Source organism: Manis pentadactyla, chromosome 11 (assembly GCF_030020395.1).
Source record: "Manis pentadactyla isolate mManPen7 chromosome 11, mManPen7.hap1, whole genome shotgun sequence".
Taxonomy (NCBI): domain Eukaryota; kingdom Metazoa; phylum Chordata; class Mammalia; order Pholidota; family Manidae; genus Manis; species Manis pentadactyla.
Genome location: NC_080029.1, coordinates 10,687,918 through 10,711,995, shown reverse-complemented (window position 1 = coordinate 10,711,995; position 24,078 = coordinate 10,687,918). Strand labels below are relative to the sequence as shown.

At 46.8% G+C, this 24,078-nt stretch overlaps 1 protein-coding gene across 3 annotated transcripts in view; it reads right to left on the bottom strand.

Moving 5' to 3' along the window:
• PRIMA1 (proline rich membrane anchor 1) overlaps positions 1–912 on the bottom strand; it is a 48,795-nt gene extending 47,883 nt beyond the window's left edge. Inside the window, exon 1 of one of the 3 annotated variants that reach the window (XR_005024176.2) lies at positions 425–906. The gene's annotated coding sequence lies outside the window, so the exon portion shown is untranslated. Of the gene's footprint in view, positions 1–424 lie in introns of all 3 variants that reach the window. The other 2 variants (XM_036882357.2, XM_036882360.2) reach the window with 2 other exon arrangements.
• Between the last annotated feature and the right edge of the window lie 23,166 nt (positions 913–24,078).

Sequence of the window (24,078 nt, the reverse complement as noted above, 5' to 3'; positions counted from 1 at the left end):
CGGCGGGCACCACTCACCCTGCGTGCACACCCATACCAACAGCCGTACACACCCACCGACTCCTGCCTGCACACTTGCTGACCCTGCATGCAGAGCACCACGGAATCACAGGCTGCGTGCACCCTCTGTGCCCCGCCGGCCGTCACTGCGCACACTGCAACACATGCACCTCCGTGCGCACGTCGCGCGCTCTCCCCAGCTCCGGCCTCCCGCCCGGGGCATGAGCTTCCCCTGGCTTCCATCTCCGCCCGCACCCCTCCAGCGTCTCCCGGAACCTTGCCTGGCGGCCGATCCTCCTCAGCTCGGGGAAAGGAACGTCCGTGTTACCCCCGCGGCCGACTGTTTCCGAGGCACCAGACGGCCCCCATTTAAAGCCAGCCGCGTCCCCAGTCCCCCGCCCTCTAGGCGGGGCCTCGGTCCTCACCCTGGCTACTGAGCGGGCGCCTGGGGGCTTCACATGCCGGGGAGGAGCGCCGGGCACCGGAGCAAAAGTTTGCGTGCTGCTTGGGCCTCCCAGGCGCTGAGCCGGGGGCCCGGGCGCGGTGCGCTCGCACGGGGCGCAGGACGCGGTGGCTCCAGGCTGCTCCGGCCGCGCGCGGGGCGGGAGGGGCAGCCCGTCGCTCCCGGGGCCTGGGCGGGCTGCCGGGGCGGAGGCGGAGGGCGGGGAAAGTCGCCTCCGAGCAGCCTGGAGCCGGCGGCGCGTGCCCTCCCCGGATCCCCGCCCTTCCCGGTGGCGCCGCGCGGCTGCCCGGGGCGCGGGGTTGCCCGAGCTCTTCTCGCCCGTTACGCCGGCCCGCGAGAGGAGGTGGCCGGGAGCGGCCGCTCGGGCAGCCGGGCCGCGGGCGGAGGCGAAATAAATAATGCACGAAAAAGGAAAACAGACGTGAGCCTCGCCAGAGCCTCGCCCGCCTCCCGCCCGGGCTGCGCTCCCGCCCGCGCTCCCCGCTGCCGCCTCCAGAGCCGCTGCAGTGATTCCTCGTCTCCATCTAGCGAGGCTATTGTGTATTGGACGCTTAATAATTTATTTATTCACCCGCGAGGAAAAGGACTCCCAGCTCCAGGGGTCTTGCTGGGCCCCCCTCCAGGATCCTCCGACGCGTCGGGAGAGCTTAAGGACTGACTTTTGGAGGCCCCCTTGTGCGCCCCGTCCTTGCGGACTCACTCCCCTCCCCCGCCCCATTCGGAGCGGGAGGAGGCCCGGGGCCCACAGGTAGGCGCAGGGCCCCCAGCTGGGCTAAGTGCTGGGTTCTCCCTCCAGCAGCCCCGCTCAGGGACCTCTCCAGCCACAGGGCTGCATCCCGGGAGCTGCCTGCGGCTCTAGGAGGGCCTCTCCACCGCTGCTTTTCTGCAACCATCTCAAACTCCTGTTGGCAAGGTTTTCAACAAACCGGTTGCCGAGTAGCCCGTCACGTTTCTTTAAAAAAAAAAAGCCGCCCCTGGCCGCATGCCGCACAACAAAGTGCTCCGCAGACACTCTGCGCATCCCGCACAAGCGTTTGGCAAGCCCAGGACAGATGGAGTGGCCTTCCAGAAGGTCCCCCAAGGCGTGGACAATCCTGTTTTTAGATTGGGCTAGGGTACCAGGGGCTTGGGACAGAGCTCGGTAAAGCGGACATCACAGTGTATTCACTGAAGAAATATTTACTTAGTTCCTCTCCCCAGTCTCTGGACACCCATAAGTTACATCATATAAACACACACTCTATAAACTGCTCTGCAAACTATCTTGCAGACCAACTTCCTAGTGACCTCTTTCATGCAGAGGGCTGACCCAAGGCTCTTCTCCATAAACTCTGTAGAGCCACATCTGAACCAGCAAGATGCTGGGGACAAATGTGAATGAGGCCCTGTCCCTTCCCACAAGAATTTGAGGTCTAGTCTGGGAGACCCATAATAAAATCAGTCATTCCACTGTCCACTGGCATTCTACTGTAACTGTGCTGTGAGGAGGGCCTGCTCCGTAAGCCAGAGACAGAATAATGAAGACTGGAGGGGGCTGGTAGTAAAGATTTCGGGATTAGGGTGACCTGCTGGGAGCTGGGGAGTATTTCAAGCACTGGGAATCCTTGGGCAAAGATGAGACAGTTTTCATTTGTTCCATCATTCATTCATTCCATACTTAGTGTCCAAGAGCACTTGCTAAGGATCAAACAGAACAGTTAATGCTGGGTATACAACAGTGGACAAATTAGATATTGTCACTGCCCTTAAGGCTCCCCACTCAAGGGAAGAGAGATGGGAAGAAAATACTAGATGACTTTCTTTCACCAGTGGTTTGAAGCAGAATGAGGAATAAAATTGAGCCATTACCAGTCAGCTGAGGTCAAAATAACATCGAGTGTTTTAATGCCACCAATCCCAATTAGGGTGTTTTCTTGAGTACATAAATTCAGTCTTTAGATATGACACAGCCTCTGATGTTTATACATGGAGCTCTTTCCCACCTGCATATCTTTATATCACATTTTAATTCTGTTTTCACAACTCGGAGGTAAACCTAATTGTTGCATCTGACAAATTCAGAGATGTGACTTTCCCAAGACTGCACACATGCTCACCTGGGATTCAGAAGTACTGACCCCAACGGCTGGTTCAATTCTTTGGGAGAGCCTGGGCAGATTTTGCATGTTGGAAGGCCCACGTTATACAGTCTGGTTTTCGGTATTCCTATTCTAGACCCAATCTATGCACCTCTTGAATGTCGCCTGGCCCCACAATCTCCTGACCCTCCTGATGTGGAATATCACAGCCTCTCATGGCGAGCACCAGACTCCGTCACCGACCCCGCCTGACCTAGAGAAGCTCTGGCTCCTCTTACCCATTCCACACTCAGATGGCAGCCCACACCATGGCGGGGTAGGCCTACAGGGGCCAAGTAACTACTCAGAAATGCAGGGGAGTTAAATCTTGAAATTTTAGTATTAAAGGGGCAAATTTTGACCAGTGAAGGGCAAGAGATGGGACAGACACATCATATGGATTGTAGCGGTCCCGTGTGGCCTGCCAGGAGGTGTCCAGTAGACATGACTGAGCAACTGGCAATGTCTTCTGAAGATGTGGCCAGCTCAACAGCGCTTAACCTTGTATTTGCTTCCCTCCCTCCCTGCTTTACTTCCCTTTTCCCCTTATTTTTTGCCCTAGGATTGTATCCCTCAATACAGCAAGCAAGCATTGCCTCAGGAACTAGGGCCAGTTGGTAGCACAAGTGGTCTTAGGAAGCACATCTTCAGGATTTCCTATCTATCTGGAAGCAATAGGGGCCCCATTACTGGTGCTAAGCAGGGTCATACCTGGCATATAATGACATTACAATTTCTAAAGCATCACCTGTGACTACTTGGAATGAGATGCAGGTAGAAAGCAAGGCATTAGGAAGCCAAGCGGCTGTTGAACTTATCAGTGTGGGGAAACGATACTCATGAGTGTCATTGGGTCAGATGACTTCTAACAGTCCTGCAGATTTTGCAAAAAGAATGACAGGCTTAGGGAAGCTATTTGCCAACTTCAGGCATGCTGTGTGAGAGCTTTAAGGATGCTCCCTTCCCTTGACATCCACAAGACAGACTGTGCTGAAAATTAGGCTCAGGATCTGATTGTAAGGATGGCAGAGCTGAAAGGAAGATAAATGTGCAGCCACACAGGTGTCCTATGTCCAATTCAGGGCTCTGATAGGGAGACAGTTGGACCTTGTGATCTAGAGAGGAGACACTGGAGTGGACAAGCCTGAGAATCTCGGACCTCCAAATCTCCCTAAATCCTCTGTCTGATAGAAATACTTCTTTTCCCCTTTGTCAGAATAGAACAGCTCCTCTTGGCCTGGAGATGAAACAATGACCTTATTGCAATGGGTGCCTTGCAAGATGGTCCCTGTTCTAATGACAATAACTTACAGTAAAGAAAGTGAAATACCAGAACCTCCTTGGCACAACATTAAGAAGAGGGACAGAGGCTCAGAGAGGCGCAAATATTAGAATCATCTATGTGTCCCAGGATGGCCCTGAAAATATTTTCATTACCAGGCCAGGAAGAAAAGCCCTGGTGGACGTGGGAGAAGTACGAGTGTCTTTGTGGAGGTCAGTGGTGGCCATTTTCTGAAGGCTGGGTGCAATGATGGCAGATGCTGGGGATGTCGACTTCCTGGATCAATAGGAGTCAAGGTAATGGCTGAGGCCAGCTGGCTACTAGGTCACGCGGGACAAAGGGGACATAATTACCATATGGACACAAGGCTGGCTGGGTTTCTTGAAGACAGACCATGCAATGTCACTGAGTCATAAGATCAGTCATGAACAACAGCAATCTAACATGCAATAGAAGTGGTACATTTCTATTCTATAGGACCAGGCTCTACCAGGTCCAGAAGGAACAGGTAAATGACCTAGATAGGTGGCCCAAATTCTCATTTCACCCCTCTCTGTTGAAGTTCTTCCTCAGTGTATATCTATAACTCAAAGGGGAAATCCTTACACAGTCTGATGGAGGAAGAGAGGACCAGAGCCTCATTTACGTACACGTCACACGATATATCTGTTAGCAACAGGGCTATTTGGGAATAGACACTGTTGCATTATATCCCCATTCAAGGGTGAAAGGACAGGTGGCCTGAGGTATAGACATACATGGACTCCTGTGCAGGGGTAAATGGCTGGGTTAATTATTTAGGGACATGGACAGAATAAGACTGAAAATTCAGGGGCATGGAGGTCAGGTAAACAGTAAAGGGATGAATTCATAGGAGTGTTCACAAAGGGTATGGATCTTTCTGTTTCATATTCATACTCACCAGAGAGCCTCCATTGCCAAGGAGGAGCTCAGCAATTAGTTGACAGGTTGACATACCCTGTGGAGGTCAACCAGCCTCTCTTTCTGGCCATCCTAGTGCCTTGTGGAATGATGGCTGGGTCTGCTGAGGACTCAGCTCTGGCACTAGCTTGGAGACAACAACTTGTGGGCTGGGGCATTGCTCTCCTGCTTGTAGTATGGATTGATAGATATGTCTCCAATAGCTAGAACACACACGTCTGGGAACTAGGGAGCGAAGCAGGATTGGTCTCTCTGAACCCAACTGCCAGTGAGATTCTGGCAGACTCTGTTTCTTGTTCCTGCATCCTCAGACTCCAGAGGGTTAGAGGTCCTGGCTTCTAGAGGGGAAGCACAATAAGGCTCCACTAAACTGGAAGCTGCAACCACTACCTGGCACCTTGGGCTCCTCACACCAGTGGACCAGAGTCAGAAAGAAGTGTTGCTATGCTGGTAGGATGGTCTTGGACTGCCCTGAGCATCTAGGCTTGCTGGTACACAGCGGGTGCAAGGCAGAGCGTGTCTGGTGCTATGGACTGAATTGTGTCCCCCTAAGTTCATATGATGAAGCCCTAATCCCCACTATGATTGTATTTGGAGAAAGGGCTTTTAGGAAGTAAAGTTAAATTAGGTCATAAAGGTGGGGTCCTAATGCAATAGGATTGGTGTCTTTATAAGAAGAGGAAGAGAGATCAGAGTTAGTTCTCTCTCTCTCTTTGTCCCTCTGCATGCTCAGAGGAAAGGCCATGTGAAGACAAGGTGGCCATCTGCAAGCCCACAAGAGAGTTCTCACTGGAAGCCATCCCTGCTGGACCTTTATCTGGGACTCCTAGCCTCCCAAAGAGTGAGAAATTAATTTCTGTTGTTTAAACCACCTATCCAAGGTGGGTGGTACTTTTTTATGGCAGCCCAAGATGATACTCTGGGACTCACTGAAGAGATACCGTGAATGGGCAATTGCAACATCCACGGGCCCTCCAGGGTGGTAACCCAGAGCAGCTGAAGAGCTGGCCATAGAAATCTAGACTGGCAAGTGTGGGAAGGGAAAAGGTGATGAACGTCAATGATGGCCCTAGGGCCAGCTGCTGCACTGGGACTACAGCTGGTTCACTGAGCCTTTGTGCCTTCTTAAGAAGTCACAATTAACTACTTCAAAAACTGGGCTTGTCCTTCACTCTCAAAGTGATGGCATTTTGTTGCCAAGTTAGATCCAAATATCGTAGGAGGATGGGAGCAACTCCAAGTAGTGCAAGGGGTGGACCGTATTGGACCCCATGTATGCACATCCTTGGATTTGCTCAGCTGTACTGGCCTCCTCATGCTGCTCAGTGAAGAGGGCAGCCGTCGTCACGACTGTCCCATTTCCTAACACCACGGGCCACCTCAGCCTCCCCGAGGTGGAGCTGAGCTCCAGTGCGGCCTCCGTCATGCCCGCCTTGGGAGGAGGCCCAGCAGCAGTGGGGACGAAGCCCAAGCTGACCAGGCTCACGGAGCCACCAATACTCAGAGGAAGGGATCTGACGCCCCCAGCAGCTGTCTGCAGGGGCTGAGGAACATGACCTGCAAACTTCAGGAAGTTAACTCCTTATGGTATGAACTAGGATCAGTGAGAGACAAGTATCTGGAAAGATCTGGTAGATAAATCTTTTCCCTTTGTCCGTCCCTGGTTCTGTGTGGCCTATTCGAAGCTGTCTTGTGTGACTGAGCAATTGTCTTGAGTTCCCGGGCAAAGCTGAGGCCAGCTCAGTGAACCCTCATATTTAATTCATGTCCCTTCCTTGGCTGTCTCCCTGCCTATTTTCCCTTACTCTTCCTGACCTATGATTGCACCCTTCAAAATGTGTTATGACATATGCTTTGCTTCAGGCCTCTTTTTCTAGGCTACCTAGGCTTAGACAAGTTCATGGGGTCCAAAAGGTGTGGCCTGTGTATAAAGTGTATAAAACACCATGGCAACCAGGATATTTTATATCTGAAGCATCTGCAGAACTGCAGTGAATTGATAGGGGTGGCTCCTTAAGCAACCAGATGATTTGCCTCGGTCCTCCACTTTTTTATGAATAGTGACAAGTTCTAGGTGGGAAGAGTCTTGTGCTCCTCAATAACAGCAGCTCTTGAGCCAGACTGCTTGATTCTCACTAGCTGTATAATCTTTGGATAATTTCCTAACTTCCAAAGCCAGATTCCTTTCTTTAGTTTATCAGGAATTCTAATAAGTATTTAGATATAATTAGATTGCAGAGTTCTTAGAAGGATTAACTGAAATAATTCATATAAATAGTTGGCCTGGTACATAGTAACTGCTTAAAAAAAGGCCATTTCTAAGTATTTTGAAAGCTAGAGGGGTGAACACACTGTCCTTTGAGAGAATGCTAATTGGCATAAGGGATCTTTGTGAGTCAAGTCAGAGAAAACAAAGGAAACGTGCTATGATCAGTAAAAGGGCACTCATTATTGAACCATGAAATTATGCAGGCTAATTATGTTTTGAAATGCTGTAAGTAAGCATACAGTTCTTGAAAAAGACACTGGGATTGTCCAAATTGTTTGTTACCTCAGCTTGAATTAAATGTGTAATTGTCAGTGTCACGTCCTATGGGCCAGCTGTGACACTGTTCAGAGAGGATGTCTCTGAGGGACCGGGCATGGGGAGAGAGGAAACGCAAGTCTCTTCTAGGGTTTATCCAAGACGTCGCTTGTCCTTCTAGTAACCTAAGAGCTGAGCGGGAATCATCATGTAGGCCTGGGTGGGCAGACTTGCCTTGTCCCAAACTGAGTTAGTCAGCTCTTTCCCCAAGAGCATTTTGGTCCAGATCCTTTGAAGCTAGATGTTTGGACAAGGAGGAGAATCAAGAAGAAGTCCAGATTGTAAGCTTTACTTTAAAACCTCCCTTGTCATCTTTTCTTCAATCCTAAGAAAAGGACCAACATTGTGGAAAACACGCCCGGGACCGGCATACTCAGTAGCACAGCCTGGCCCAGTGCCATTTCCTGGTGTCAGTGGAGAGTCTAATCAGATGTGATCCGAGACAACACTTGCCTGGAGCAGTTTGAAGGGCCACCCCTTTGGCCCGGCAGGTCAAGTCTAAAGGCCAACCCAGTGGCAGAGTCATCTGCATCTCTTCAATTCAGCTGGGCAGGGGCCAGCAGGATGAGGGAGACAGGTCCTGTTCTGCAGCATCTCACATTCTAATCAAGGAAGAAGCAGCACGCATGACTCCCAAACTGCAAATAGGGCTGTTTCTGCTTAAAACTCCCCAGAAGACTCCCTAACGCAGCCCTCCAACGTCCTGCCCCCTGCCCCCTGCCTCCCTGCCCTGCCACCTCCAGGCACTGGCCTTTGTCCTTTGTGCTTTTGCAGTTTCACAGCTCCCCACCCTGTTCACACTGTTCCCTTCACCAAGGATCCCTTCTCCTCTTGTCAGCTTGGCAGATTCCCATATGGTCATCCCCATCCCCCTCCTCTCGATCTGCCATGCCCCTCCACTGGGCACCCACCCACCCTACTGGACTCTGTTATCAGGATGAGTGCAGGTGTGCATGAAGCAGGGCATAGACGTAGTGGGATGAACTGATTTTGGATGTCTCTTGATGCTGGGTTGAATCTTGGAAGTTCTCTGAACTTCTCTGAGCCTCTGTTTCCCAGACTATAAAACAAGGATGCTGATAACCACCGTGCTGGGCTGTAGAAGGGAACTCTAGAAATAAAGCGAGTAAAGTTTGAGCCCCTTGTCTCCACAGAGCAGGCCTGCAAGAAATTTTATCTGGTGGCACCTTTGTCTCCTCTCCTAATTGTGTGAGCCCTGGGGGGAGGTGCTCTGCTTTATTTATCTTTGAGTTGGGGCACCTGGCAGCACCCCACATCTATAGCAGCTCCATAAGTATTTGAGAGTGGCTGCATATACCAAGTGCTACTCGTATGGTGAAGGGTCTGGCTCACCTCAGTATCTCCTATTACCCTTCCTGCCGCCTTCTATTTCTCAAACCCTTTGGCCCGAGCCTGCTTTGGGACCCCAGCCTGGCTGTTCCCTGTGCCTGGAATGTTCTTCCCTCATACCAGCAGGGCCCACCCTTTTTGAGTCTTTGCTCATGTGTCACTTTTTAAACATGACCCACTGTGACCACTCTATTTAAAATGTCATCCCACGCCCGCTGGCTCTCTCCATCCTCCCTGCTTTGTCTCCTTTCCCCCCCAAGTACATGCTGCTTTCTAGCACAGACTTCGTGTTACTTGTTTCTTTGGGTGGCACATGTCACCTCTCACTAGACTGTAAGCCTCACGGGGGCAGGGCACTTGGGCTTCTCTGTTCCTGCATCCTGACCACATCCCCCCAGCCCATCCTGAGTTTCAGCACAGCAACGGTGGACAGCTCCTCTCCGGTGCGGGGGTAGGTGGGGGTCCTCCTCATCTCGTCCTACCTCCCAAGCTGCATCTCTCTGCTTTTCTGAGAGCTGAGGAAGCCCACCCAGCAGGCCAGAACCAGAAGTGCAGGGGGTCGCCTCCTGCAGAATGACCTGAACGATAGAATGGGCGTGGACACACGCCACTGCCTCCCTTTCTTTGAGGACAGTTCTGAGGCTCATTCATGCAAGTTCCTTGCATGCCTCCAGTGGACTGAGGCTCAGTCACCCACAGCAGTAACTGGCTTTGTTAACACAGCTCCCCCCTCCTCCTTCTAGGCTCACCCACCAAACAGGTCCCCTGCAGGTATTCTTGTGTCACCATTTGCTTTTGGGAGAACCTGAACTAAGAGACCACCAGAGAGCAAATGTTGACCTACTCTGGCCTGGTACACATTTATTGAATGAAGGAATGGCCAGAGAGACAATTTACAAAGTTTTACATTTTGAGTCTTGTCTGATGATGAAATGTTTGGGTGACTTTTTATCAGGGAGAACTTGCTGAACTCTGTTTCTTCTTGTTTACATGAGGATTTTCTCCGAATGGCTTCGGCTCAGAGACCTGTCTGTCTTGAGCTTTGTAGATTTTTTCAGGGAATGAGGATTTTGCCATTTACTTTAGTCAGAAATGTCAAAAGCATCCCAGAGCTTGAAGATCTCCTGCTAACACCTGCAATGGCAGCCCACCACTCAGCTATTTGTTATAACTTTTCAAAGAGCATGCATACCTCAGAGTATGGTGCAGAGGATTAATTTGGTCTGATAGTCCCTGAAATACGGTTGAGATAATGGGTGCTTATTCAGGGACTCAACAAACATGTATGGAATACAGAGCATGTGTCAGGCATGGGCACTGAGGATTGGAATTGCCTGAGGAAGGGCCTTTGCTCTCCCTCCAGGAGTTCTTGGGCTGGTGGGGGAGACAGAGAAGGGAAGAGGTGATTCTCAATATGGTGTGGCCAGGGCTGTGGTAGAGGTGAGCATGGGCTGCAAACTCGCAGGAAAACCTGGTGCTGTCAGTGTCTTGACAGCATTGTTCCTTCTGCTTCCCACTGGCCAAACTTTTCACTGGTTTTCTGCACACATTATCTGTTGATACCTCCCTGCCTTTGCACATGCAGTTTCCTTGACCTGGAATGTTTTGCTTCTGGCAAAGTCCTAGTCCTTCAAATTGTAGCTCACATCACTTTGCTGAGGGAACATCTCCTCCCCTATCCCAGCACCCCACCAAGCTCATCTGCCTCTGTGCTGTCTATCGTCTGCATTATAGGGATGTGTCTAGCTCCCTTTTTACCCTTTTGTGTGTGAGTCATGAGTAATTAGGGTGGGGGACCCATGATTTAGGAGAAACACAAAATGACCTTGGTATCAAGCAGAGCTGGGTTTGAATCCCAGTACTGCTATTTCCTGGCTATGTGCTCTTGAGCATGGCTGGTGGGAAGAGTGGGAGAGTATAAAGTGTGAGGCTATGGGAAGGCAAGACTCAATTGTGATGGGCCTTGTGAGCCATGCTCAGACAAGCTGGGGGCATTGGGGGAAGCACTGAATGGTTTTAAGCAAGAGAGTGCATCTAAGTTTGTGACTTATAAAGACCCCCCCACCCCGGCAGCATTAGGGAGGAGGGATGTGGGTTAAGGGGTGGGCAGATGGAAGGCAGGCAAGCCAAGTGCTGGCAGAGAGCCTGGACTTAGAGACAGTCCAGGTTTGAATAGTAGCTTTTACCTAGCTGGATAATCTTGGGCAATTATCTAAACTCCCTGAGCTTCAATTTCCTCATATGTAAAATGGGAATAATAATACTACTTTATTTTCCTGGGAAGATCACAAGAGAGCATAAATGGGAATGGGTTTTATCAAAAGGGGCTTAAATGTGGTAGAACTTTATTTCTGATAAGGAAGTCTGAGGCCAGTATGGTGTCCATACAATATAGGATCCAGAGTTTTCCTAGCCTGTCTGTTTATCATTCTCAGCATGTAGGTTTCTTTCTACCTCATGGTCCGAGATGGCTGCTTGAGCTATAGCCATCAGATCCACATTCCAGCAGGAAAAAGGAAAAGAAAAAGAGGTGTATGTTCCTGCCTTTAAGAATTTTCTGGAATTATCAAATGACACTTCTGCTTATATCCCACTGACCTGGGCATAATCACCTGCCCACATCTAGCTTCAAGGGACACTGGAGAACAACTAGACAACTAGAATTTCTCTCACTTTAAAAAAATACTTTGCATTGTGGAGTTTCATGCATTGGATTTCTTAAAAGTGGAATGTATGTCACCCATAGGATGCTGGACAAGAAGCAGCAGTCCCAGAGGCAGTGTTGTAGTAAGGGTGCTTCATAGTGTCACATAAAAAGCTCAGAGGTATCCCTTTTTCTCCAATAATGGAGGCTCTTTTTTGGGCCATACTCCAAGTAGAAAGAGGTACTTATGTCCTGATTGGAGGCTTGAGAATCCTCTCCTGTTGACACAATCATGATAAGCAGAACAGAGAACATTCTCCTAGAGCTCAGGTCAGAGAGGCAGGGGGCTGAGTGCCCCATGGCAGCAGTTGGCCAGGTGGACTGTGGGGAGGGAAGCAAACCCTTCATATGACCAACTGATGAAGACACTGAGCTTTGAAGGGGTGGGTAAGAGGGTTCTACACAAGAGGCATCTAGCTCGTCAGATGGCTTGGGACCAAAGAACCCAGAACACACAGGGATGGCTCCCTGGAAGACCAGGCCCTCTCTCAGCCTCTCTGCATTTCCTTAATGGGTGAAGCCAGAGACTGAGACCAGACACCACCAGACCTCCTCTGGCATCCATGGTCCATACCTAACTGGGCACAGAGAAAGTTTTAAAAGAACTCCAGTGTAAATAACTCTTTCCAGGTACTTTTTTCTTTAGATTCTTGGAATGCATAGATTCTACCAGGCTATTACAATTAAGATGCTTGTACTAGAGTAGGTAGACCAGACAATAAGAATGACTAACATTTCTGGGCTGTTTTCTAAATGCCAGGCTCTGTTCTCAAGATATTACCCTGTTAACTTCTTATATTCATCACAGCAACCTTATAAGGCAGCTACTGTTCTTATCACCATTTTATAGGTATGAAAACAGGCAAAGAGTGGCGAATCTGCTTGTGGTTCCAGTGTGCGCCCCCTTGCTGCACCTACCCCCTTTGCCATGTGAATTGGTCCTGCCCTCCTACTCTGACTCGGGGCCCCAGGTCCTGCTTTGGACCCCTGGGATGTTGGAGAGTGTGAGGCAATCAGAGCTTGCAGGGCGCCATGGACCTGGGCTTCTTGCTTTGCTTCTCTTCCTGCGGCCACATGGAAAACATGCCCTTGCTAACCTGCCAGAGCTGAAAGGCATGTGGAACAGAGTCAAGCCGCTTGAGTTATTCCAGCTGAAGCTACCCTAGATCTACCAACAGACAACGGAGCCTCAGGTTGGTGGGTGAGCCCAGCCGAGATCAGCAAAGCTGGTTAGGCAGTTGGCAACTAACTGCAGGCGCATGAGCAAGCCCACCCAGATCAGCCCCAGTCAAGGCGGTCCCACAGTTCAGGAGCTAAGGAAATATTTCTCATTGTACACCATTGAAGTTTAGTAGCATGATCAGAGATACTGATACAAGAGATTATGTAACTTGCCAGCTAATCATTGGTAAAGCCAGGAGTTGAACCCAGCAGTTTGCAGAGCCCACACTTTTAGATACTATTCTACGCCAGTTGTAGGTAAACTATGGCTACAGGCCAAATGCAGTCCACCAGCTGTTTTTGAACAGCCCATTAGCCGAGAATGGTTATAACAGATGAATATTTTCCATCAGTTTGATGACAGCACTAACTTTGAACCCCAATTAAATGAATGCTATTCCCCCAAAAGGAGTTGTGTTCTTCTCATAGTAGATCTATATTACAAATTTTGTATTTAATCATTATATTATATTTTGAATTTAGTCAATAATAATTCGTGGAAATTTGTTCTCTTTTACTTATGTGAGTATATGATATCCTTGCTTTTATCTCTTGCTCTATCAAGCCTGAAATATGTACTATGTGGTTCTTTATAGAACAAGTTCACTGCCTCCGAGTCTATATGATAGTCAGACAGAGATGTTTGCTGTTTGAATTTGGTCCTCAGGCCAAGCAAGGGAGAGACCCAAACTGTTAAGAGCTTGAAAGGCCCTCAGCGGTCTTCTAATCCAACCTAAGAAGCAGATTAGCCCCCACGCCTTGGGTCTCCAAGCCTGAAGCTACCCTACTGCTCTTTAGAGAGGCTGATAAATACAAGTTGGATTTGTTTCTAGGCCTCCAAATCTCCACCTGGAAGGTTCTTGGTCCCCACAGTCCTCTCCAGGCCTCCTCCTCTCGTCCTCGCTTGTGACGGCTCACGCTCACGTGAGCATAGATGATTCAGTTTCTTTCTCCAGCTCTGCCCTGAGCCATCTAACACAAATTTGTTCTGTCAGCTTCTGTGATAATTAAAAATTTTGAGCATTTAAGACGATTTTTACTGGAGATGATGGAGAAATTCTCTTCTGAAGAGTTTCACAATCTGGCCTCATTAGGAAGGAGAAATGGAATAGGAGAACTAAAGAGAAAACTCATTTCTTGTCTGAGTGTGTTAATGAGCTAAGCCACAGGAGGCCGTGTGTAAGTCGGGCTGCAAGCGGCTGTAAATTAAATTTATTACGCGCCAAGGGATTCTAATAAACATTACTTAAAAATAGAAACAGACAGCATTTGTATTATGTCATGTGACCTGGTTATGGCGACACTTTTGTGCCTCTGCCATTAATCAGAGTTACTTTGAGAGGCAGTTGGTAAATTCTTTTAGAGCTACTGGCACCTTCCACTTAATTAAGATTGTTCTGGAAAAGAGCTGGGTGAGTCAAAAATAGTCGTAGTGTATATCATTGCACCCTGGAGGCCCCTGTTGCTCATTAAGTGATGCTCGTTATGCTTTCCAAGAGGCATAAACCTGGAAGAAAATGTCACTTTCCTTAATAAAATCCCAGAACCTAGAAGGTTAGTATTGAAGGGTGATTTCATTCTAGGAGAGACTGCTGAGCTTTGTTGGGAGCAAGTCGCCATTGCTTGGGAGGAGGATCCTGTTAATAACAACTGCCACCCCCATTTCAGCCTCCTGGGGTGCTGCTTGCTGTCCCCTGACCAGGGCCTGGTGTGGACAAGGACCTTCCTCTCACACTCAGCAACATGGAATAGAATCCTCTAACAATGACCAGAATTGTCATTGGAAAACCTAATGTGGTCTTGTCACTACCTCATTTATACTTGGAGTTTGCTGTTCTCTGTGACCTGGGCCCCGTCTACTCTTCTAGCTCTGATACTCCCCCACCCCGACCCCCTGACACTCCAGAGATGCCTCTGACTGGAGAAGCAAATGCATTCCTGGGGCTAAGGCCTTGGGATCTGGAATCAGGCTGACCTAACGTTTGAATAATTGTTCTGCCATTTATTAGCTGGTAACTTACCTCCATTTTGTCATCTATAAAATGGGGGTAATTATGCCAGCCGCACCACATTGTTATGAAGATGACATGAAATAACCCATATGAAGGCAAGGCATTTGGAAATAACCCATATGAAGGCAAGGTGCTTCCCTTGGCCTACACCAACTTCACCCTTTGCTTTCACCTTTCATTAAGGACTTTTCATCTTTTGTACTTCTCAGCTCAAGCAGCAATTATCTGAGAAGACATGCAGAGCCCTGTCTGATTTAGAGACCCCTCTTCTGGACTCCTGTCACATCCTGGGACATCCTTGCGCACATCAACATGTTCTAACCGCTGACTCCTCTGTCTGGGACGGCTGTGCGTGAGACTGTGGCCTTTCAGGGCTGACGTCATGTCTGTTCACCTTTGTTTCCTAGTACCAGGGCATATCAAGCACTCAAAAAGTGTCTGCTGATTAAAAGAACCAACAGTGAATATTATGAATTTAGAAAACGGGGCCCACAAGGAATACGAGGTGAAGCTGATTGGCTCAGTTAGGGTTCCCCTGAAAATAGAGTCCTGGCATTGTGATAGACAATGGGGATGGTAAAAGTATTAACATTTATTGAGCCCCTACTCTGTGCTAGGGACTGTGTGGATATTTTATATTTACTAATCATATGAAGCCAAGTAGGATGTGAGCTCCTCACCATTTTGGTCAAGGTCAATGAAGGGTGTAAAACTCCATGGTGGGGTGAAGGGTAAGGTTGCTGGGTGGGGCTCAGGAAGGACCCAGCTCAGCCTGGGGGGTGCTGTCTGCCAGGAAGGTGACATCTCAGCTCAACCACATGGTGACCCGCAGTAGTGAACAGGTAAAGGAGACAACTGATGGACATAGGCCTAAGGATAAAGGAGAGCAAGCCCTTTGGGGATCTCTCTGTGCCTCAGTTACTTCATCCAAGAAATTGGAATAATAGTTACTCCATAGGATTGTTGTGCAGACAGAAAGGAGATAATGTAGGTTGATTGCCCAGTGCATGCTCTGGTTTCAACTCACCCTTGACAAGTGACATTTGTCATTACAATTATTATGTGCACCTGTCCTCACCCCCCAGTTGTCCTGGGTCACACCACTCACATTGCTCACCTACTCTATCATAGACAGTTGCATCCCTTTTAGAAACAGCATTCCTCAGAGGTTTTTGAACCATGGGCATCTTGATATGACTGGTGGGGTCAGACATGTGCACCTGTCCATGGAGTCAGAGAGAGATGAGCACCAGTCAGCTGAAAAGAACACTAGACAAAAAGTCCACAAGACTGGGTTTTTCCTATGATCCACATGACCTTGGCAAGTCCATCATCTTCCTAAGTCTCCAGAGTCCTCTTCTGTTAAATGAATATAATGACACCCATCTCTCAGGGTTGATAAGGATTAAATGGAGTAATGTGCATAGTGTCTGGAATATAGTAAAACCTCAGTTCATTGGCCTTAGTCTTCAGCATCCTGTTGTTCATCCTCAAGAGCATTGCTATCTGCCTTGCAAGTCCATGGGAAAGAACAGTGGACAAAGAGTCAGGCATGAGTTAGAGGGGAGGGGGAGGATTGGGAATAATTTCAGAGATGAGAGTGCTGCGTGGGGAGAAAAGCCCAATACATGTACCAGGTATTTATGGCCTCATCGAAGAAGCAGTGAGTAATAACGAGATGTTGATGTTATGAAAATGAAATGTCAGGAGCATATTAGAGGCAAAGTGCAACTGCACTTCCATGAGGCCTAATACAAGCAGTGCTTAATGCAGCATGAGATGCAATTATAATTTTACATTGCTAGAGGCATAGGGGATCCCAGGTTTGCTGGCCCGAGGGGAGTCCCTGAACCACTGCAGCTCTCTCCCACATTACAGACTGTAATAAATTGTATTGCCTGTGTAACTGCTCCTGGCTTCTCAGAGAAGGGCCACCTCAGTTGAGTACACAACTGTGTCTTGGGGACTTACTATAAGCCATGGACACAAAGCTGAAACCAATCTGTCCGTACTTTAGAGGACCTATAGGCTAGCAGGGGAGACTGGGGTAAGCAGATAGTACAATAATGTGTGGTTGAGAAGTAAGTCCAAGATGCTGATGGGCACAGAGAAAGGGCAGCCAATTCCAGATGAAATTATCACAAAGAGCTTTTTGTGGGAGAGATGTCTCATGAGCTTAATCCCAAAGGCCAAATAATACCCACCTCTCATTAAACACCTGTATGTGCCAAGCTCTTCACATACATTCATTCTTGTTTGATCCATATGATAATATTGTAAAATAGCTGCTATTATTCTTATTACACAGAAGGGAAACAATCCAAGAGATGCTAATACACTTAAAGTTACAGAAGTAAAAAGTGGAAGAGATGGGATTCAAGACCCCGTGTATCCAATAATTAAGAAAAGAAGAAGTTGGTAGAAACAGACCTAGAGATGACCCAGATGTTGAAATTAGCAGACAAGAACTTAAAGAAAATATTATAAATATTTTCAAGGACTTAAAGGAAAAGATGGCCTGACTGAGTAAACAGATGAGAAATCTCAGCAGAGAAATGGAAACAAACCATATGAATGTTTGACAACTAAAAGTACAATAGAGATGAAATGAAACATTCACTGGATGGGACTAACATCAGATTGGAAAGTCAATGAACTTGAAGATAGTGCACAGAAATTATCCTATCTAAAGAACAGAGAGGAAAAAAATGAGCAGTACTTCAGTGACCTCTGAGCCAATATCAAGCAGTGTAACACGCATGTATTTAGAGTCCCACAAGGCATGGAGAGAGAATATAGAGAAGAAAAACATTTGAAGAAATAATGGTTGAAAATCCCCAAATTTGATGAAAAACACCAATTGATGGATTCACAGACCTTAGAAAACCACACCTAGAAACAACATAGTCAAACTTCTAAGAATCAAAGATAAAGACAAAAATGACACATCACGTACAGGGGAACAACAAAAATCAAGGCTGACTTCTCACCAGAAACAATAGAAACTAAAAATAAAATGGAACAAAACATTTAAAGCACAGAAAGAAAAAAACTGTCAACATAGAATTCTACACCTTTCAAAAATAAGGATGAACTTAAAGAACTGAAATCAGGGTTTCAAACAGGGACTTATGCATGAATGTTCATAGCAGCATTACTTACAGTAGCTGAAAGATGGAAACAACCCATGTCCATTGAGAATCAAAGGTGAAACCAAAGGTTGTATATTCATACAATGGAATATTATTCAACCATCATGAGGAATAATGCTAAAACATTGGATGAACTTTGAAAGTAATATGCTAAGTGAAATAAGACATACACAAAAGGACAAATATTGTATGATTCTACATATGTGAGGTACCTAGAATAGGCAAATTCATAGAGAATGAAAGTAGATTAGAGGGACTGGTGAGAGGTGGGGGAAATGGGGAGTTATTGCTTTATGGTATAGATTCTGTCTGGGATGATAAAAAAGTTTAGAAGTAGTGGTGATGGTTTTACAGAATTGTGGATGTAATCAATGCCACTGAATTATACACTAACAATGGTTAAAATGGCAAATTCTATGTTATATTTACCACAGTTTAAAAAAATCAGTATATAATATAGCAGAAACGATTGAATTGTACAGTTTAAATGGGTGAATTGTGTGGTATGTGAATTATATATCAATAAAGTGGTTAAAAATGAGGGGGAAATAAAAATGGTTTTCAGATGAACAAAGGCTGAAAATATTTGTCACCACCAGACATGTGCTGCAATGAATACTAAAGGAAGTTCTTCAGGCTGAATGTAAGTGACTCTAGAGGGAAATTCAGATCTGAACATACAAATAATGAATATCTGAAATGATAGAGATGTGGGCAAATGTAAAAGATAAGCTTTTATTTTCTTTCCTCAAAGACAAATCACAGTTTAAAATAAAATAATATCATTGTAATACCAGTTTATTATGTATATAGAAATAAAATATATAAAAATATTATCCCAAAGGGTAAGGGGGTAGACATAATTGTACTCTTGTAATGTTCTCAAATTTGAAAATTGCAGAGTGAAATATGAAGTGGTACAATATTGATTCTAAGTGGACTGTGATAAGTTAAGAATACATATTAGAATCCCCAGAACAACCAGTAAAAATAAAGAAAAAAAGTATAGCTAAAAATTCAATAGAGGAAGTAAAATGGAATACTAAAAACTCAGTTAATGCAAAGGAAAGCAGTAGAAGAGAAATAGAAAAGCAAAAAATGCTAAGATAAATAGAAAAACAAATGGCAAGATTGAAGGCTTAGACTCAATCATAACAATAATTACACTAAATGTAAATGGATTGAACACTTCAATTAAAAAGGAGAGATTGTCAGACTGAACAGAACAGCAAGACCCAACTGTAGGGTGTCTACAAAAGATGCACTTTAACTAAAGACACAGATAGTTTAAACATAAAAAGATGGGGAAAGATGTACCGCATGTATGCTAAGCAAAAGAAACCTGATATGTGACTGTCTTCATATTGAGACAAAGTAACCTTGAGAACAAAGCCTAGTATTAGGGAGAAGAAGAGACATTTCATATGATAAAGTGGTCTACAGATATCATAATAGAAAGATATTATAAATGAGAGCATAAATCATAAATGTGTTGGCATATAATAGCTTCAAAATGCATGAAGCAAAAACTGATGTGTAAATGGAGAAGTGGACGCATCCACAATCAGAATTGGAGCTTTTAATACTTGTTTCCAAAAATTGATGATACAATGAGAAGCAGCTCTGTGGCATAGGGAGAGCTGGGGAATGTCTAGATGCTGCCCATTGGGGTAAGCAGGGAATAGACATCTATTATCATGGACCAGTTATGTGCCAGGCACTATGCTGGGGTTAGCCCTTTGAATTCTCACCCTGCACCTGCTTTATTTCATGTGCTCCCCCTTCAGAGTTAATAGTGCCCCATTTGCCACTTGAGGAAACCGAGCCTAAGAAACCCAAGGCAACTTGGCCCCACTGCACAGCCAGCAAGTGGTACAGACCAGGTAGGAACTGAAAACTGTGGCTGGTCTTGTGTCCTTTCCACCTTCTGTGATTATCTGAAGCCCTGGGCACCTAGCAGTCCTTTCTCCTCAAAGCTCAAATGATAGTTCCCAATAGTTGTTGTGTTAGGGACTTACTAATAAGATTTTATAGGCAGGAACCCAGGAACATGAAGTAACTAGCAGCCACAGGACACAGGGTATTCAAGATGGTCACCGTAGCCTTCTCCCCTGCAACTTCAGGCTGAGCCCCACGGTCAGGCTAGAAACCATGCTGATACTCATGAGGTCAGTGGCCAGAGCTGTCTACCTTCTCTTTACCTTTTGTGTTCTTTAGGGGTTTGGCACAGTAGCAGCATGTGCTCAGCACTAAGAAGCCCCGCTTGGAGAATAAGGGAAAGCTAAGGTGGAAGTGAGGTTCCTTACTTTTCCCATGGTTCCCCTGACCTCACTGCTTCCCTATGCAAGTGTATTTTTTATTTCAGTTTCCTCTATCTGAAATCTAGATGTTTTTATTAAGAATGATCTAGACAGAGAATGAAGAAAGAACTACTGCTCCCACCACCAGAGACCGAAGAAATCATAGTAATGTGCAGAACATAAAGTCAGAAGAGAAATTTCTCCTCTGCCACTCTTACTCAGATATGCATCCCCACTCACATGCTCACACGCATGTTCAACATGCACTCACACACTTGTTTGCACACAGGCTTCTGCACTTGTTGGCAAGCACTCAAGTGTGTGCACACACATGGGCACATACACACACATGCTCACACCCTCATTCACACACTCATGGCAACACAATCAGGGTTTGTCCTAGCTTCAGAAAGACCGCCGCCTTGACTTGTACACAGGAGTTTTTGATGATGCCTTCACCAGCAGGAAAATCATGAAATATTTATTGAATTATTGAATAATTAATAAAAGTCATCACAAAAACTCAGCTGAAATTAGACTGTGAGTAATTCCTCACTGTCATTGATGTATGTTTGCTTATGTCTGTGTGTATGTAAGAGAGGGAAGGAGGTGACAATTTAAGCAAAGTCTCCTATTTTAAATTAATTTGAAATTTGCTGCGTATGGCCTTGACTCAGTCTACTGGCTTTTTTGTCTCTTCATGCTATTGCAACTGTCAGGAAGAGAAATAGCCACGAAATCCTTCTCTACAAACCTGCTCCCTGCTTCACTCCTGATGGGCTCTGTGGCCAGTATTTCACTAAGATTTACTTGGGAGGCCCCTTAAATATGCCATGGAAGGAAAATCTACAATAAGAGAAAAGACAAATAACTACTAAGCTCATAAAAAATGTTTTACTGCAACATGAATCAAAGAAATGGAAAAGCTGGAAGCACAATATTACTCATCTTTGCTATCAAATTAGCAAGGTTTTTTAAAAAAATAATAACATGACAGCATTCTGGCGATGGTGTGTCCGATGAGAACCCTCTCTCAGGTTGCTGGGGCGGAGAATGCTGGAATGACTGTTTTTGGAAAGCAGCTTAACAATATGCTTCCAATTTGTGATGCAAGTCTTTAAAATGTTCATAAACCTTATTCCACAGCCACTTTAGGGACTCAGTTGAGGAAAACAGTGCACAACAGAAATGGCTTCAGATGCAAAGATGTTCACCATGGTGTTATTTATAGGAGGAGCATCCTGACTGTATGGAGGCCTGTGATCTGCAGCCTGGCCCATCCTGAGCCCTGGCTGCCTCCATCCTGCCCCCAAGTCCTCCCGGACCCCTCTTTGCCAAATCAACAGTGGCACTTTTCTCTCTGTCCCACATGGTTTCCCTGCTCCCCTCCCTCAGCCAGGAATCAAGCAGATGATGGGGATTTGGTGTTTTGCCCTCTGAACAGCCAGCTGGTGCCCTCTGAGCCCAAACTCTTCACCTCACCTCCAATCGTGACAAAGAGAGGGTCCCTTTCTCGGGGTGGGTGCCTTCCCCTCTCACCTGTCAAGGACACTGTGATTATCTCTGCTCTCCTAAATCAGCAATCCCTGCTCCTGGGTCCTCCCACAGCACCCGAATATATTCTAGGATCTCTGGGCTTTAAAAAGGTCTTCCTTGACCCCACACCCTCCAGGGGGCACCCCTTTCTCTGCTACTCTTCATGGCAAAAAATTCTGAAAAGCTCAGCTGGGTTTTTAAAGTCCATAGTCACACTTCCGTAGCCTCTCTTTCTCCCAAATCACTCCAGCCGACATTTGACCCCTGTTCTTCTGGGGTCATCAAGTGTCACAGCTGGTGGCTCCGTCTGCCTCCTCAGGGCCCTTCCTGCTTCGCTGCCACCCGGTTCAGGCTCCGCACGCTGCTCCTCCTCCTCTGCACAGCCCCTCCAGGGCATCTGGGTCCCACGCCCCCATCTGTCTCTGCACACCTGGGACCCCTCCCTTATCTGACTCCATCACACCTCAGGGGACCCGCCTCCTAGGCTCTCTACCTCCTGGATCCCAAAGCTCCTGGCTGGGATGTCCAGATGGACGTTGAGCAGGCATCTCAAACTTACTGTGACCGAAGGCGCCCTCTGATTACCATCCTCCTGAAATCCAGTTGCCACTGCAGTGGCACCACCATCCACGTGGTTGCTTAAGCAAAGAACCTAGAAGTTATTCTCCAGTCCCCTTGGCCCCTGGCCCCCACTTGCTTGTCCCCTGTCTCCTTCATTAGGAGGAGCCTTGACTTCACTTCCAAAAGGCAGTGTGTCCCTCATGTGACTGCTGCCCTCCATCCCACTATCACCTTCTGGCCCTCATCCCTCACCTGGACCCCTGCCACAGCCTCCAGCCTGTGCTCCCATCCTGAACCCCCTGCAGTCTAGTCCTCCTCACCCAGCCACCACCATGACCTTTAAACACTGAAAATCAAATCTGTCACCTCCCTCTAAGACCTCCCCCAGCACATGGACCAGAATCCAGGCCCCTTGCCCAGCACAGGAAGCCTCCATCACGCACCCTACCTCAGGCCACTGGTCTCTTCCTCTTAATGTCACAGGAACTGTCGAACGGTTCCCACCTCAGGGCCTTTGCACTGGCCCTTCCCTTGATCTGGGGCCCTCAGACAGTAGTTTTCTTCTTATCATCTCTCAGCTTATCTGGCCCCTCCCCAACAGCTCTTCCCTGATTTGACCACCCCATTAGAAGCAATCACCTCGTTCTTGTTTACCATTTCACTCTGTTTTTATTACTTCACCCTTATTTTGATACTTAGCAGTATTAAATTGCAGATTTTCCCTGATATCTTTGTATTTACCTTTCTACCCATCACACTCTCTCTTTCTCCACCTCCTACTCTCATTCATTTGTGAATGTGAATTCTGTGAGGGCATTGTCTGGGCAGTTCACTGCAGCACCTAGTGCCATGCTTTGCCTCACTAGTACTTAGTGGCTCTCAATAACTGTTGACTGTTAAATAAATCAGTATTTTTTTAATGGGTGTCTTTTAATTCCATTATTACAAATTATTTTACAAATATTACATGTAATTATACATATTTGCATATATATTATTTTACAGCTAAAAAAGGGCAGGTAGAAATTTATACTGTAGAATTATTTCTCTTAGTATGTGTTTTCTTTCTAATCCAAATAATATTTGACACAAAAGCACACCAACTTAGAGATAAGGCAACATCATATCCTGGCCAAGAGCATGAGCCCTTTATTTACAATCCACTCCATCTTCTGTCCTCATCAGCTGCGTGACCTTGAGTAAGTTGCTCAGCTTCTCTGAGCCTCAGTGTCTTCATTTCTAAATTAAACAACAGCCTTTGCCTTAAATGGCTGGTATAAAGCCATCAAGGCATAACCCTGGAACCCACTTAGCACAGAACTTTACACATCACAGGCTCAATAAATGTTAGCTTTTCTTATTAGTGGTGAATTTACGTAACTTTTCGGAGCAGTTGGCATATCACCAACAGGACTCTGATGAGAGCAGCTTTTCAGAAACTCAATCCATAAGCCATTCAGCTTATGTGTTATAGAAAATAGTTGGAAGAAACTCAGAGGAGTCTGACTTTGCTTTATGTCCTCATTCATTCCACAAATCTCTGTGATATGCCTACCGCATGCTGGGCTGTGGGACATTCACAGACCCAGCTCTGCCCACAGACAACTGGGCAGATTTCACAACATCTCTTGTATTAGGACAGTGTCTCCCAGGGCAAGCCTCTGCCCTCCTGAGCTCTGTCATGCCTCCCAGCCTCCACCCCTTCGCTCATGTTGTGCCAGCCAAATTGGAAGCCTCTGGCCTGTCTCCCATCTTGTGATACAAATCCAGTCCCCTAAGGCCAGCTGCTGGAGTCCTTCTCTGACTTCCCTCCGTCCCCACTGCTTCCCCTTCCCCAGATGGCTCTCCTTCCTCT